General features: G+C 32.5%; 1 long non-coding RNA gene across 1 annotated transcript in view; it reads right to left on the bottom strand.

Annotated features, from left to right (window-relative positions):
* Positions 1–16,151, bottom strand: part of LOC140443383 (uncharacterized) — a 249,051-nt gene extending 232,900 nt beyond the window's left edge. Inside the window, exon 1 of the long non-coding RNA XR_011951201.1 lies at positions 16,125–16,151. This is a non-coding gene — a long non-coding RNA (uncharacterized lncRNA). The remainder of the gene's footprint in view (positions 1–16,124) is intronic.
* Positions 16,152–16,870: the final 719 nt, after the last annotated feature.

Here is a 16,870-nt window from a genome sequence, read left to right on the forward strand (position 1 = left end):
GAGAGATTTTGACTTGATCAGCTCTTTTTAAGTTCACTAGGCGCCACGGACTCACTGTCGATTTAATTTTTTTAGTTTAGATTCCGATAAATTCCACTCATTTTGCCACGCACTGATCACTTTTTCTTTGACGAACTGTTTTATATCACTGGAAATAGTCTTTGACACTATTGTAGCATGATCGTTTTTGTAAGCTTCCCTTGCTTGGAGGTCTGCTTTTTCATTACCTTGTATTCCCATGTGAGATGGAACCCATATAAATTTGACTTTGGAACCAGTTTCTTGTAAGGCAGCAAGTTCTTTCTTGATAAGTAAGGCTATAGGGTTCTTAGTGAATAGTTGATCAATTGTTGTTAACGAGTTTAGAGAATCTGAGATAATGACGGAGGAAGACTGTTTTGTACTTTTGATATGAATGAGGGCTTGTAATATTGCATATAACTCTGCTGAGTATATAGAGGTGGCCGACCTTAATTTAAATTGGAAGGATGCATGTGGAGTGACAAATGCTGCTCCTACGTCGTTTGCAGATTTGGAGGCATCTGTATAAATGCAAAAACTTTCCCCGCAATTCTCGAGTTCTTTTAAAAATGACTGTCTGATTACATTTGGTGATGTCTCTGATTTGTGATATTGGAGTAGTGTCGTATTGATCTCGGGAATCATGATTAACCAGGGAGGGGGAGTTTTTAGATTTGAAGGATAGAGGTCAGGAATTTGCAGTTGCAGATCTTTTAAATTTCTTCGGACTCTTTCATAGAAAGGTGGATCGAACTTACTTTTTTTATAAGCTTCTAGATACCGGTCCGTAAATGTATTTCGAAACACTGGGTGGAATTTGTTACTGGCAACTGAAGATGCATACGAAAGGCTTAGATACTTCCTTCGTAGGGTAAGAGGTGGTTCTCCTGTAAGACATTGGAGATTCTTAACGGGTGTGGTTCTAAATGCACCTGTGGCGATCCGAAGTGCTGTGTTTTGAATGATTTCAAGTTGATTGGTAACGTGTTTTTTAGCCGAGTCATATACAATAGCCCCATAATCTATTTTTGATCTAACAAGTGACTTATAAATATTTAATAATGTGGTTTCGTCGGTTCCCCATTTTTTATTTGATAATGTTTTCATTACGTTTAATCCACTTTGGCAAGACTTTTTTATTTCTGAAATATGATGTTTCCATGTTAGTTTTTGGTCGAATACCATTCCGAGAAAATTAATTTTGTCTGAGAATGCCAGCGGCTTGCCACACAGCTTTAGTGTAGTTCTTTGCATCCGGTGCCTTCTTGAGAAAATCATGCATCTTGTTTTTAGTGTGGAGAATTGTACACCTACTGATGTAGACCATATCTCTAGTTTGTAAATGGATTCTTGTAAGTGTTTTTGAAGCATTTTTATATTCTTGCCCTTTGCAAATAGAACCAGATCATCGGCATATAGTCTTCCCTTAACTAGCGGGGAGCAATGATCCAGTATATCGTTGATAGCGACAAGAAAGAGAGTTGGGCTCATAACTGATCCCTGAGGTGTTCCGTTTTCCTGAATTCTTTTTGTTGAAGTGGAATTATCGGCGCGCACAGAAAAAGCTCTTGACTGAAGAAAGTTTTCTATGAATCTTAGCATATTACCCCTGATTCCCCATTTGTGTAATTTTGATATAATGTTAAACCTCCAAACTGTATCGTACGCCTTGGTAATATCGAAAAACACTGCGATGGTTTCTTGATTAGTTGCAAAACCCTCGTGTATCTCTGATTCTAAATCTAATAGATTATCTACGCATGATCTATTTTGACGGAAGCCACTTTGCTGTGGAATTAAATGTTTTTCTTGTTCTAAGTACCACAATAGTCTTTTGTTTATAATTTTTTCTAGAACTTTGCAGGATACATTAGTGAGTGATATAGGACGGTACGAGTCTACCTTTGTTCTGTCTTTGTTGGGCTTGAGCAGAGGAATTATAATGCTGTCCGACCATACAGATGGAAAGACCTGATTTGTCCATATAAAATTGTATAATTTTAGCAGCCAAGACATTCCACTTTCTGGTAGGTTTAACAAAAAAATTAATGGTATGCCGTCTGGACCTGGAGCGGAGTTTTTAGTTGACATTAGGGCATCCCTTAGTTCTTGCATTGTAATTGGCACATTTAGTATATTATCATCTTGAGAGTAGTATTCCAACTTCGTTTTTTCTATGCTTTGTTTCTTGAGCTTAAATTCCGGTGAATACTTATCGTTACTTGAATTTGACTCAAATTCACCGGCGAAAAGCTCCGCAATTTCTTTTCGGTCGCTTATAATTTTGTTATCTTTTGCCAGGAAAGGTATTTTATTTGAACATTTTTTTCCAGATATTTTCCTTATATTTTGCCACACTTTACTTGCTGGGGTAGAACTATTTATACTTGCAACGAATTTTTGCCATGATGTTTTCCTGCATTTTTTGAGAATATATCTAGCTTCTGCTCGACGTTTTTTGTATTCTACCATATTTTCACTAGTTTTGTGATGATTATACCTATTGAAGGCTCTTTTATACGTTTTTACGGCTTCTTTGCATTCTGTGGTCCACCATGGTAAAGGTTTATGATATTTTAGTGTTTTTGTTTTTCCAATATGATTTTCTGCTGCTTTTTTAATTATTGATATGAAGGTATCTAGGTCTTTATCTATGTCATTAAGAGTAATATCTTTTATGTTGTTTATTTCATTTTGTATGTATTTTGTAAAGTTCTCCCAGTCTGCATTTTTTGTATTCCATTTCGATGGGGTTGTGGTAATATTGTTATTTTTTTGTTGTGGAAACGTAATTTTAATGGGATAGTGGTCACTTCCGTATAGGTACGGGATAACGTCCCATTCTAGTGTTGGGGATAACATTGGATCACATAAAGATATGTCGATGGCCGACTGACTACCCGTTTGAATGCTAAATCTGGTGGGTCTACCATCGTTTAACAAATTAAGATTTTGTGAGGTCATACAAAATTCCACAATCTTGCCTCTAGCGTTAGTTTTTGTTGAACCCCACATAGGATTGTGTGAATTAAAATCGCCTAAAATAATGCGGGGGCTGGGGATTTGTTGCAGTAGATTATCAAAATCTTCTTGGACTATAATTTGATCAGGAGGTAAATATATGTTGCAAATATTGATTGTTTGTTCCATGTTTACTGTAATCGCTACTGCTTCAAAGCTATGTGTGTTGATTTGTAATTGCTGGGCTTCATATTGTTTATCGACGTAAATAGCAACCCCTCCACTGGCTATATCAGCGTTTTGTCTGTGTTTGAAAAAGTTTGAGTATTTTTGAAACTTGAATGCATGGCTAGAATCCTTAAAGTTGGTTTCTTGTAAACAAAGTATCATTGGGTTGATTTCAGAGATAATATGCTTTAGCATTTCGTAACGGCTGAAGAAACCGTTTACGTTCCATTGTATTATGGACGCCATTGCTTCTATTTACTATGTACTTTACGCTGAATCGACAGAGGTGTCGGATTCTTCTTCTAGATATATCTTCATTGCTATCGGGTCCATTTTTAGTTGCTTCATAATCTTACGTCTTATTCTCGTGCTTCTGTTTTTCATACTTCGGTCTTTGTAATAAGGATGAATTTTAGCTAATAGGTTCAAAAAATCATGAACATTCTCGGTATATGTTTTAACTAAGCTTAGCGGATCTGTGTTTCCTTTAACATTTACAAAGAAATCGACGATTTCATCAAAACTGAGTTTAAGCGATTCTTCTTCGAATATTTTCCTAGTTGGTTCCAGTAACGGCAGTATTTCATTAGATTTTGGTTCATGTGTTTTGGGCAAGCATGATTCTTCTTCAGTATCAGTTTTGGATTTCTTCTTTCTCTGCGTAGTTGGTACTAAAAATGTAACTTCAGTTTGTGAGGACGGAGGAGGTGTTATTACGTCTGTAATACTGCGTTTGGAACCTGTTTGTTGTACATTTTCTGATTCCTTTATTTTTGGGGAAGGCGTAGATATGTCTGTGGTTGGTTGTTTATCTATATCGTTATTATTATTTTGTGTATTTGGTGCTATGTTATGGGTTAGAGGTTGGTAAGGTGAAGATTTTTCATTTACTTGTACAGTTGTCATGATAGGGATTTCATTTGGTGAGGTAGGGATGTTGGTATTGTTTGTAGGCTCTTGACTTACTGCAGTTAAGCAATTGTTTGAGAAATGACCTGTTTGATTACACTTTGAACACAGCTGGCTTTCATGAGACAAAAAAATACGATATGATATGTTATCATGAGATAATAAAATCGAGTCTGGGACCGTATTGTTGGGAGGGGATATATAGATGTAACGACGAAAACTAAGAATGTGAGAAAAAGGAATTAAATCACTAAAGAATCGAAAATTTTTAGTTAGAGAAATTTCTGACTTTATCCAGAAGGTGATGGAAATGTTCATCTGAAATAAAACAGATGGCTTAACTTTCAAATAGGTAGGCTTTTGGTAAGTACCTATTTATTTTTTTGTATTCTCAAATCAGTTCCCCCAAAAAAATTATCACTAGCCGCCACTGGTGATATATAATATACATTGCAGCCAATGATAAGTGATTATATGTAGTGCACCTTTTCTGGTAAATATAATTCAGACTAAATGTTTTACTCACCGATAAACGATCTGAAGTAAGTACGTTAAATCATTTTTACATAACCAAAGTTAAAGAGAAGTACGGTTTCAAGAATTTAAAATTATGATTGAGAAAGTTTTTTAATTTTGCATTTCAAAGACCGAAGCAAATTTTTGTGTACACGGGGAATAGATTATTCCCAGAACACAATCGTTTACATTAGTATTGACCCATTTAAGTTTTGTAATTTGATTTTCACTATGATGTACAACCTGCCGTATCCACGCTTGTAGGGCCAAACCGCTCGGGTTGTAGTAACTTTTAAAATTCTTGTAATTTCATTTTGCGGTTTATGATCATTTTTTATTCAAAGTACGCAAAACTTTTGGTTAGGTTGTTTGGGTATGTATTCCGTAACATAAAAACCTCATTTCGTTTTATTAAATTATCCTAATTTTTAGTCTCTCATGGCCTTTATATATTTATAGATAATAAAAACATTTTCATATCAGTTTTTACCAATATAAAAAAACAGTGCATTGGATACGTAAAATAAAGTAATAAATGAATTGCAAGGTAGAGATGTACAATAAAAAAATAAAAAAGTTTTATAAATTTTGATCATAATCACAATATAAATAAAGGAAAAAATCAGCATTATTGTCTTTAAAATTCGCCTTATGAAAGGTCGACTTCCCTAATTACACTTCTCCATAGGTTTCCAAAATCTTACCAAAATTATTCGCCAATTACAAAAATTTATTTATTTACAGATGCCCTGATAATCTTAGGGTATGTTCTCGAATTTTATCACCAATTGATACCACTATATTTACCCTAATAAATTATCTTCCATGTAAGTATTCTCATTGAAATATTAAATCTGAAGACGGTCTTAGAGTATTTCCATTTCCGTTTTATAAACCCAAATCCGATATATTTATATATCTGTAATAATAACAGTAGATACCGAAAGCTATTAATAATATTAGTCACTCTTTAGTCTTTACACACCTCTGTCCAAATTGGGACCCTACTATATTATATAGTAATAAATAGTAACAATGATATTGGGATCGACGAAGCAGCGAGAAATACAAAAATAAAGTAATCGTTTCTTTACTTACTCGGTAAGGTGAAACGCGTGCGTCGTTCGCTCACGAGGCGGCGACTGTCACGGTATTCTTAAGCCAAGGGCACGGACACGGAATGGAATAGCACTCTTATTTGTCCTATATATAAAAAAGGAGACAAAACGGAGTGCGAAAACTATAGAGGTATAGCACTATTAGAAGTAGTCTATAAAATACTTGCAAAAATTATTAGGAAAAGATTAATTTGATAACAAAGTTATTGGAGAATATCAGGGAGGTTTTAGATCAGAAAGAACAACTACTTGTCAAATAAGTGTTAAAATTATTACAAAATAATAGCTACGAACAAAAATTAGGATTACATATGCTATTTATCGATTTTAAACAAGCATATGACCCCCTCAATCGAACGATGCTATATAAGGCCATGAGAACATTAGAAATACCAGAAAAACATATAAGGCTAGTGAGAATGACGCTTAGGAACACGATGAATAGAGTAAGAATGGAAGGAAGCTTTTCAAGACAGTTCACAGCGAATACAGGTTTAAAACAAGGGGATCCAATTTCAACGAATTTATTCAACTTAGTATTAGAAAAAAATCGTAAGAAGATCAAATATAAGCACAAACAGGACTATTTTCAATAGCAGGGAACAGTGTATAAAGTAAGCGGATGATTAATAATAAACCAAACAAAAACGCAATACATGAAAATGGAGACAGTAATCAGACCCATAGTGATGTATGCCAGTGAAACGTGGATTATGAACCAGCAGGAAGAAAAGAAAGTAGAGATCTGGGAAGGAAAGGTGCTCAGAAAAATCTTCGGAGAAATAAAGACGGCAGAGAATATTTGGAGAAGACGGAAGAATAAAGAAATAATGAGGATGTATGGAAAACCAGCAATTACAGCAAAAATACGAGTCCAAAGAGCTAGATGGCTTGGTCACATTATACGAATGCCAAAGAATCGAAATGCAAAACAATACTAAAGGAGGGAGAAATGGGGAAAAAAGAAGAGGACGTCCAAAGAAGAAATGGTTGGAAGCAGTAAAGCAAGACTTGTCAGAAATAGGCGTGAGAAATTAGAGAGAGAACGCAAGGAACCGAAAAAATGGAGGGAAATAAATATATAGCAGCGCTACAGGCCTTGTAGGCCCCTGGCTTCTAAAAACTTGGTTATTTCCCTCGATTTTTTTCGGTTCCTTGCGTTCTCTCTCCAATTTCTCACGAATATTTCTGACAGGTCTTGCTTTACTGCACTAACATTATTATTAAAAACAATTAATACATAAAACGTACTTACAAATAAATAAAAACTCACAGAGTGGAATCATTAAAATGCAAACCAGCACATTACAGGACTTTAACAATTACACTAAAATAATTACTTACACCAATTTTAAAATACATTAACTTTTTTTGCTTAGATATTAAAGCCTAAATAAAATTATATAGAGGTATATGTTATTTTTGACGTTACTTTAAAGTGTTTAAAATTTTACATAATATATGTTGCGTTCTGCACATACGATGACCTCAATATAACAATTTTGGTCATCCTGAAGGGGGAGAGAAGATATTCGGTTCAATCTAGAACTCGCTGGTTTCCCCCTTTCGGATTGGGTATGTATATTCAAATAAAGAAAAGAAATGAAAACCAGTGGACTGTATAAAACTCTATTTTAAACAAGAAGGTGAAATTAAACATAAATACACATAACCCAATATACAGCTATAAATAAGGAAGAATATATTATTTAAAAGAAGAAGAATATATGTAGTACAAACTTAAATATTAATCAATACGTAACGACACACAAAAAGAGAACCATAAACAAACCATAGATAGAAATAATATTATACAAAAAAGAAATAAAAATATGAATATATATGTCATATAAAAAAATTGATATTAAACGTGAAAGAGTGAAAAATATACGCACATATTATAATATACTTAATTCGTAATAAAATGAATAAATCTTGTTAATACAGTTACACAAAATGCAATCAAAATATCATATATGAATTATATCAAACTCAACTCAAATTATATATTCAAATACAAATATTTAAACTCAATTCAAATTATAATCGGGAATGACATATTACAAAAAATAAGAATATAGTAAATACTACACAAAACAAAACAAAATGTCCAATTGACAACGTTTAATGTTCTGAATAAAGTTCAAAAGTTCAAAATCGCGACACAATATGTAATAATTGGGCACCAAATAAACGTACTTAGCCCATGCAGCAACAAAATTATGGTATTGTTCCTTACCCAATGAGAAGATGGCACTCCGGCCACCGCAAAAAATATGTCTTCACCGACGAATAACAGGAACCACAAAATTCCTAATGTAACTTTTCTGCATCAAAACGACTTCCTCGGTCAAAGGACCGATGCTAAGTGTCTTAAGGTACTCTTAACCCAAACGCACACACATGTGTGTGGTTTGAGAGATAAAACTCGACTTTGATTGTGTAGATGCATCGCTTATCTCGAATACACATCTGTGTCATTTTGCAGATTGCCCGTCTCGTAGCATGTAGTTTTTAACCCAGATGCACCCTTGTACATGAAATCTTGATATACGGGGAGAATCAAAACTACCAGAAAAGTCTTAATATTTAATAAATGTTTATTAACAGTTGCGAAACTGCAACAATATATATTACTGAGATTACTAGTGTATGTTTTATTATTAATGGCATTACTAATAATGCAACCGTACGGTATGTCGGTATTGATGGTATTGCTTCACTTGCATTATTAACCCTGTCTAGTATATTTTGTAAGTCTTCCATTTTTTCTGCTATTAGAACGGTATCATCTGTATACCTGATATTGATAATATATTTACCGTTTATTTTTATACCATTTTCGGCGTCGTCTAGTGCTTGCTTGAATATGCATTCGGAGTATAAGTTAAAGAGCAATGGAGACATGACGTAGCCTTGTCGGACATCTCTTTGTATACAAACGCTTTTAGTAGTGTGGTTGGAATATTTTAAGGTTGCTCCTTGGTTCCAATAAAAGTCATGAATTATACGGAGTCTAGCTTCATTTTCTGTAGTTCATACAACAATTTTTCATGTTAGACTCTATCAAAAGCCTTCTAATTACTTTTTCTGGCAATCGAGACATTTTTAAATAATTTTTTCAATCGCGAACAACGCCCTCTTGTTCCCAAGGCCTTTCTAAATCCAAACTGAGAGTCAAGTCACATGACTACTTCAAAGAAATGGACATTAAATAGTAGAAAGAATACTCAAGTTTTTTTAGAAAATCCCTAATAAGTGTTTGGCTTTTGTAACAATTAATCTATTTACAAACATCTTCCCTTCAAGATTAATAATATTGTCCATAACTGGACAATTAAGGTTAGGTACAATGAAGATGGTTAAAATTTTTTATTTGGCGGGCAAAGAAAACAATTAAAAGACAAAACTGTGTATTGAATTATGAACTTCATAAAAAAAACTGTATAATAATTCCAACTGATCTTGTGCCCTGAACTTTACCTTCCAATATGGTTTGGACTTGGAGTAATTCATACATTTCACCTCTCAACACCAAGTATTGTATTTTTCTCTCTTTAATTATGCTGAGTAATTCTTTTTGTTTACTTATGCGTCGAAGTACCTCACCATTGGTAACTTTTTATATCCATGGAATTCTCAGTATTCGTCTGTATATATACATTTTAAACGCATCTATTTTTTTTGTTTCGGAGTCCATTGTCCAACTTTCACAGCCATACAGCAAATCAGAGAAAACGTAACATCTGATCATTCGGATTCTAAGCTGTAGACTAAGGCCTGATCTTGTAAAAATGTTTTTATGTTCATGAGTGTTTTCCTCACTTGTTCAGTTCTTGATAGGATTTATTTTTTTGGATTACACTGGCTGTTGATATTTGCTCTTAAATATTTTATGGAAGTTACGTTATGTTCTATTATTTGTCCCTTGACATACAAATATACGTTTGTTGGTATCTTTGAAAATACTAGAATTTTAGTTTTGGAAACATTTAGATGTAAACCGAACATTTCGCTATGACGAACAACCGTATTTATTATATTTTGTAGTTCTTCTGCGTTGCTTGCTATGAGGACGGTATTATAAGCGTGCCTGATGTTGTCTATGCTGGTTCCGTTAATCTTGATTCCACCTTGAACCTCGTCTAATGCTTTTTTGAATATAGATTCCGAACACAAATTAAATAATAGCGGTGATAAGACGCAACCTTGTCGCACTCCTCGTCAGATTCGTATATCTTCAGATGTTCCCGATTATTAGAGAATCCTTAATAGAAAAATTATCCACTCAGTGTATTAATTAATTTACTACATTTCTTAAAAACATGTAATCTATGACATTTCCATTAATAAGAAAATTTTTAGGGTAATATTGACTTATATATCAGTTGTAAATTTGCAGAAAAATGCTGTTTAGTAGATCTGATGCTTCAATTTAAAGTTTATGCTTTAAAAGGTTCAAAAACGTTACAGCTACATCAATCCATTTTTATAGTGGAAAACGTGATTTAGCTTAAGAGGTGAAATCTAGTGAAAACGTGAAAAGTTGGATTTTAAAACACATAGTTTTACTTGTAACGAAAAACCGTGTTGCGAATGTACCAAGTCGCATTCAGGTAGAAACTCTTTGAATCATATGTGCTGTAGTGCAGAGCGAGCGCTCATAACATTGATTAACTAGAAAAATTGTCTGTCCGTTGCGTTCTTCCGCATAGTCTGTGTTAGCTACGAATATCATGTTGAGACAAAATTGTATCATAACTGCAAGGGCGGCTCTATCTTTAGACTGCATGAACGCGCGCCCATTACATAAAATTTCTTCAAAGCAGTATACTCGTACAATAAAACTGTTTTAACTTTCAAATATCTAAAATTTTGTAAATATTTGTCACAAAATCAAAGGTTGAGTTTAACGAAAGTATAAGCTGAGTATAGCCGCAAATGTCAAACATGGAACAAAAAATTTCGGTTTAGCCGTGTTGGCATGTTTTTATCACGTATATGCTGCATGCTTGAAATATAGAGAGGAAGTTTTAGAAAAGTACATTTTGATTATATTATGTTAGGAACTCGAGCAAAAAAGGAATAAACACCAGGGGATCCTTTAAACTGGAGGTGGAGAATGGAGCAGTTGTAGAATTAGAGAAGGTGGATGAATATATGTACTTAGGTACTTTTATTGATCAGACATGTAAGGGAGAAACAGAAATCAACCTGAGACTGGCCAAGAGCAACAGGTGTGCTGGAGCCATGAGCAAAATAATTAAGGCCAAAAATATATCTCGTTATACAAAAATTAAACATGTTTAATTTTATGTTTATGACATTCTGCAATTGTTGGACAGCCCAAAATTGACGAAGTAAGTCTAAATCACAAAAAACTTTTATCATCCATTAACTTTGAGTTTTTATCAAGGTTAATCAATTTCTTCATTTAAAAAAACGTTTTTTTGGCTTATTTCAGATGCCCCTGAAGATGCTCTAGTGAGCGAAAGTACTTGGGCAAGATTTAATTAATAAAACTGTGCTCGATATCTGCCTTTATTTTATCAAAGTTTATATATACATATATATATATATATATATATATATATATATATATATATATATATATATATATATATTCAACGTTGCCAAACTTATTGGTTTTATTTGACCTGTTGTCTTTTTAGCATTTGAACAATGTACTAAGATAATAAAATTTGGGCAAAATGGATTTAAATAGCAGCTTACTGTTTTTTATTGGAAATATGCCACAGTTTTACTTTACAATAAGTGTTATTTAACATTTTGATTTCCACTTCGGAAATCGTTTTATATAAATAAAATTTATTAATGTTTCGTATTTTAAGTACGATTTCCGAATTAAAAATCTAAACATCAAAATAAGCTTATTTTAAAGTCACATTGTGCCTTATTTCCAATAAAATAATAAACTGTATTCTAACGCCAACAATAAACAAGCTTCATACAAAATTATTTGGCAACGTCGCGTCTAGGGACAGCTGAACCGGTATTCTACAGGCGATACCTAAGAAACTAGAGGTGGGACGTTGACATTTTTATCGTTAACGAAACTGAATCGTTCTTCGTAAACAAGTATCTAGCTGATTGTTACCAGTAGTTTCAAATAAACAAACATAATGGATATTATCGTTTATGTGTATATTTATTGAAGTGAAAGAAACTAATGTAGGATATATTTATTATAACCTGAAAAATAAAATAAAAAATACAAATAGTAAATCGTACATTTACATTACACGTTATTATTAAATCGCGAATCGTCTAAATTGACATTTTAAAACATAAGTTTTTCTACTTTACTTCTTGTTAACCGTGTTCTTCTTTTATTTAAAATTAAATCAAATTTTGAACATTTTTTACAATATTTTATGAATATAGTGGTTAAGTTAGGATATACATGGCGATGGTTTTTCCACCATTGTAATGGACTCTCGATACAGGTGTACGTTTAGATGAGTCATGTACAATTAATTGATCAAAAATACTTACGTCATCTTTATCGGTTTCTTTTTCTTGTACTGGTTGATTTTCATTAGTACAATCTACTTGTTCTTTAATTATAGAAGTAACCAGCTTCGTAACTCTTTTTGTTTTTTAGCTTCATTTTTATCAGAAAATCCCTGCACTTTAAATCGTGAATCCATAAATGTATATAATGACAATGTGCCACTCTGTTCTATCCCTCTAAATCTTTTTGCTAAACCCGATATTAGTAATTGTACTACGTCGGATACTATGGATGTAAGGTTATCGTTTGCTAAAATTTTATTGCAAGATTCTTGCAGGCAGCGTACCATAACAATCACTGAACTACTCTTCAAGTATTTTTGGCCACTCATTGTACTCATTATTTCTTTAAAAGGCCGTAAAATTTGGGAAAGTTGAGAACAAATAATCCAGTCTGCATTATTTAGATTTGGTCTAAGTCTAAGTCTATATTAACTAATACCAATGTGGAACGGATTGCCTCTTCTAACCTGTAATAGGTGAAGTTTTACCTAGTTTCCACGTCTTGGATTGGCCGTTTGGGAACTTTGTTATGTTGTAATTGATATTTAAAAGCATTTCTAAAGATAAGGTACTTTTTTTGAAATGTGTTTTTTGCCGAATTGTCAAAAAAAGACTTTTTGTACACGACAGCATTTAAGTGCGTCCTCCAACAATAAATTTAACGTATGAGCAAAACAATTTAAATGTTTTCATTCCAAAACATATTTAATAGCTTTGACCATATTTGAGGCATTATCAGTCACTGCAAAATGTACTTTTGGTTTTAGACCCCACTGATTAATAATTTCACTAATTTCAAATGCGATGTTTTCTGAATTCTGAATAATGGCAGCAGCCTAATAAAACCGTTTTAAATTCTAAATTTTCGGTTAAATATTGTCCTGTTAATTCGATGTAACTCTCAGTTACTCCAGATGTCCAGATGTCAGTAATAATACAGATATTTTCTACTTCTTTAACAACTTGTGATCTAATAATTTGCTCAGTTTTGATATAACATTCCTAAAGTTATGAACCTGACAAAGTTTTTCTTGTTGGTGGTTTATATCCAGCTTTTTAAAAGCTCGTTCTTCAACTATGGAAAACGCATGAAACGAGTCTTTGCATAGGTTTAGTAAATCCATATCTATTTGTTTCTTTTACTCTAAACTAATATTTTTATTAATGGAAGTATCCATCACCTTCGAAAATGCAGATCAATCGTAAATCGAAACTCATTCATTAATCCGAATACCTAGTTATTTTATTTTCAACGTTAACCGATAGCCCGACTGTCCACTCTCCCGAAAGAGTTATTTTTAGTTTTGTAGTAGTCTCTCAGATCAACTAATCGTCCTCGTCGACGTAAAGTGTTCATTGCTCCTCTCTTTACGTCTACACAAAACGTAGTTTTTTTGAATCAACCATCAACTAGTTTGCTTACCAGTGAGAAACCGTAGATTCAAAAATGACAAATAATGATTTAAAATGCAGGGATTTTCTGATAAAAATGAAGGTAAAAAAACAAAAGAAAGAGTTAAGAAACTGGTTACTTCTATAAAAAAGAAAAAGAAGATTGTACTATTGAAAGTCAACCAGTACAAGAAAAAGAAACTGATAAAGATGACTTAAATCTATGGTGTATTTTTGATGAATTGGACATGACTCATCTAAACATACACCTGTATCGAGAGATATAAAAGAAGTCGACATGTATTTGTCTGATGATATATACCCACAAAAAAATTCGAACGGAGATTGGAACTGTCCATTACAGTGGTGGAAAAACCATCGCCATGTGTATCCTAACTTAACCACTATATTCATAAAATATTGTAGTATTGTAACAAAATCTGTTCCTTGTGAACACATGTTCAAAATCTGGTTTAATTTTAAATAAAAGAAAAACACGGCTAACAAGAAAAGTGGAAAAACTTTTTAAATGACATTAAAATTTTTAAATGTCAATTTAGACGATTCGCGATTTAATAATGTGTAATGTAAATGTAAGTACTATTTGTATATTTAAAATGTCAACGACCCACCTCTAGTTTCTTATATTAGGATCGGAACCAGAGATATGTAAAATATCTCTGATCGGAACTAATCGTCTCACCAATGGGCAATGGGCGTCAAATATGGAGGGGTGATCAAGGGGAAGTATGATTGTTATCTTTGTCGTATTCGCTGAAAATATGATTTTATTTCTGTGTTAGATATCCTGTTAAATTTTACCATACCGACCATAAACTTTTACCTACACTGTATATATATTGTATATATAAATCTGTATATATATATATATATATATGTTACGAGCAAAGCCCGAAATTGGACAATCCTAACATTGTACACAAATTATTGTCCACTTCTAGCATTGTACCCCCAAACTGTACAATGTCCGAAATAATCAAAATAATTGTCGACACGCTAGATACATCACTATAATATAAGGAAGATGTTTATAAAACATCTTAGATTTTCAAGAGATATGTATGATAATTTAAAATAATTTAATTATACGAATCCAAAAGTCAAAAACGCTGGTTAATTATGGATTTATAACCTCAATTGATGTTTGTTTGTCGTTAATAACAAATGGGGAATAATCGTAAAAATCGATATGAATCGATATCTGATATATTATCTCAAACTGTGACGCATGGCTACTTATTGAAATTCGAACATTGTACAGCAATTCTTTTATACAAAGTCCGACGATTATATATATTTCGGAGATTGTACAGTAAAGGGGTACAATGCTAGAAGAGGACAAGATTTTCTGTACAATGCTAGGATTGTCCAATTTCGGACATTGCTCGTAACATATATATATATATATATATATATATATATATATATGAAAATATAAATAGAGACAGATATAGACAGAAAGTTTTATCCCGCAGTGAGCCAATTGCTTAACTTTGATCTAGCGGTTAAACTAAAATAAAAGAGCAACATATAGTAAAGCAACAATTTGTCTCTCAGACAAAAGCATTGTGTAAATTTCTAAAACAGAGATATACGACTTGTAAAGAAACTTTATAAACGTTTATCTATCAAGTATAAAGTTTAAGATTTACAAGCTGGCGCCTGTTCTCGAAATACGTATTCTCTTGTCAATCATTTTAAACATACAGGATAGTTAAATTTGTGTTTTTGTAAAATGTTATTTTGTTTGTTTTGTAGTCTGATTTCCGTGGAGGGCGTCTATATTTATCTTACTAAAACTAATCCAGCAAAAATATGGAAACAGAATCGTTTGAACCACAATTAAACTTTAGAAATTACTTTAGACACTCGCTATCTCCTTACGGATCGATACGTCTTGCTAGAGGCAAATCTGATTGAGTATATGAACTCCATCGTTTATTGAAGATTAAAGATAAAAGTTTATTTTAAAATAAATCTTATTATTCTTTGAAGGCTTTTGCAATTATCCAGAGAAAACAAAGTAGTACATTCGGTATTTTATCTTCAGAATACAAATTGAGTTAAAATGCCGCTAGCCGAAAACGAAAATAAGTAATTTAATTTTATAAGATTCATTATTTATATACAGTATTGATCAGTACTGCTATAATCGGGTTTACTTAGTTAATTATTAGTTGTTGAATAGTTTTATGAATAGGTAATTTAGTTGGTTCATTAGTTAGTATGAGATTATATGCGCAAAACATAAAAGACAGTTATTAAGTAAACTTTTTTCTATTTTTTCCTAAGATTTTTTGTTAGATCCCTAAATCTTTTGCAACCAGTATATTTCAGACAAGCATAGGAATTAAGAAAATACGTTTATAGATAACTAGTAAAATCGGTATTGCAAATAGAATGTATAAATGTTTAACTTACATGGAAATGTGGTGAAATTTGGTTTCTGAAAAATAAAAAGAGAAATTGAGTGGTATGCTAAAGATCTGACGGGAAAAAGAATCGACCCGGATTGGTTAGGAAGTAGGGTAGGAGGAGTAGAGGAGATAAAAAGCTAGGAGATATGAGAACAGGGATCATAGAACAAAATTTTTGAAAAAGTAAGTTCGTCAGTGGGAGAAGCAGTAGTCTAATAAAAAGTTTGTAAGTGGAAGTGTTGTTCTACGTATTTTGTTGAAGACAGCAAAGTCGAAGATAAAACTGAAAGGTATTTACTTTAGTAATTTGACACGCTTTTGGAAGTTTCATTCTGGTTTTTCGTTTTGTTATACCAATCACTTTTCTACGTAAATTTATAAAAAAAATTAACAAGCAAATCATTGCAATACTTTAATGCGGACGTTGCTGTAAAAATCAAGTGTTATTATCAATATTTATATCATGAGAATATAACGGTCATCAAGGGAGTTTATAGAGATCTGATTAGAGAATAATTCGGAAACTCTAATTTTTCTTACATGGGCAAAGCATCACATGTTTGTATAATTCGTAATTTATTTGTCTATAGTTCAATAAATTATGTTGTGCTCTATATGTTTTGTTTTATTTTCAATTGGCTTCTATGATTCTATATGTAGTATAGAAATGTTTTTTTTATTCCCTCCCACATCGATATTATGGGTACAACGCCGATCGCTTTGCCAAAGAAGCTACTGTATCCAATTGTA

Source organism: Diabrotica undecimpunctata, chromosome 6 (genome assembly GCF_040954645.1).
Source record: "Diabrotica undecimpunctata isolate CICGRU chromosome 6, icDiaUnde3, whole genome shotgun sequence".
NCBI lineage: Eukaryota > Metazoa > Arthropoda > Insecta > Coleoptera > Chrysomelidae > Diabrotica > Diabrotica undecimpunctata.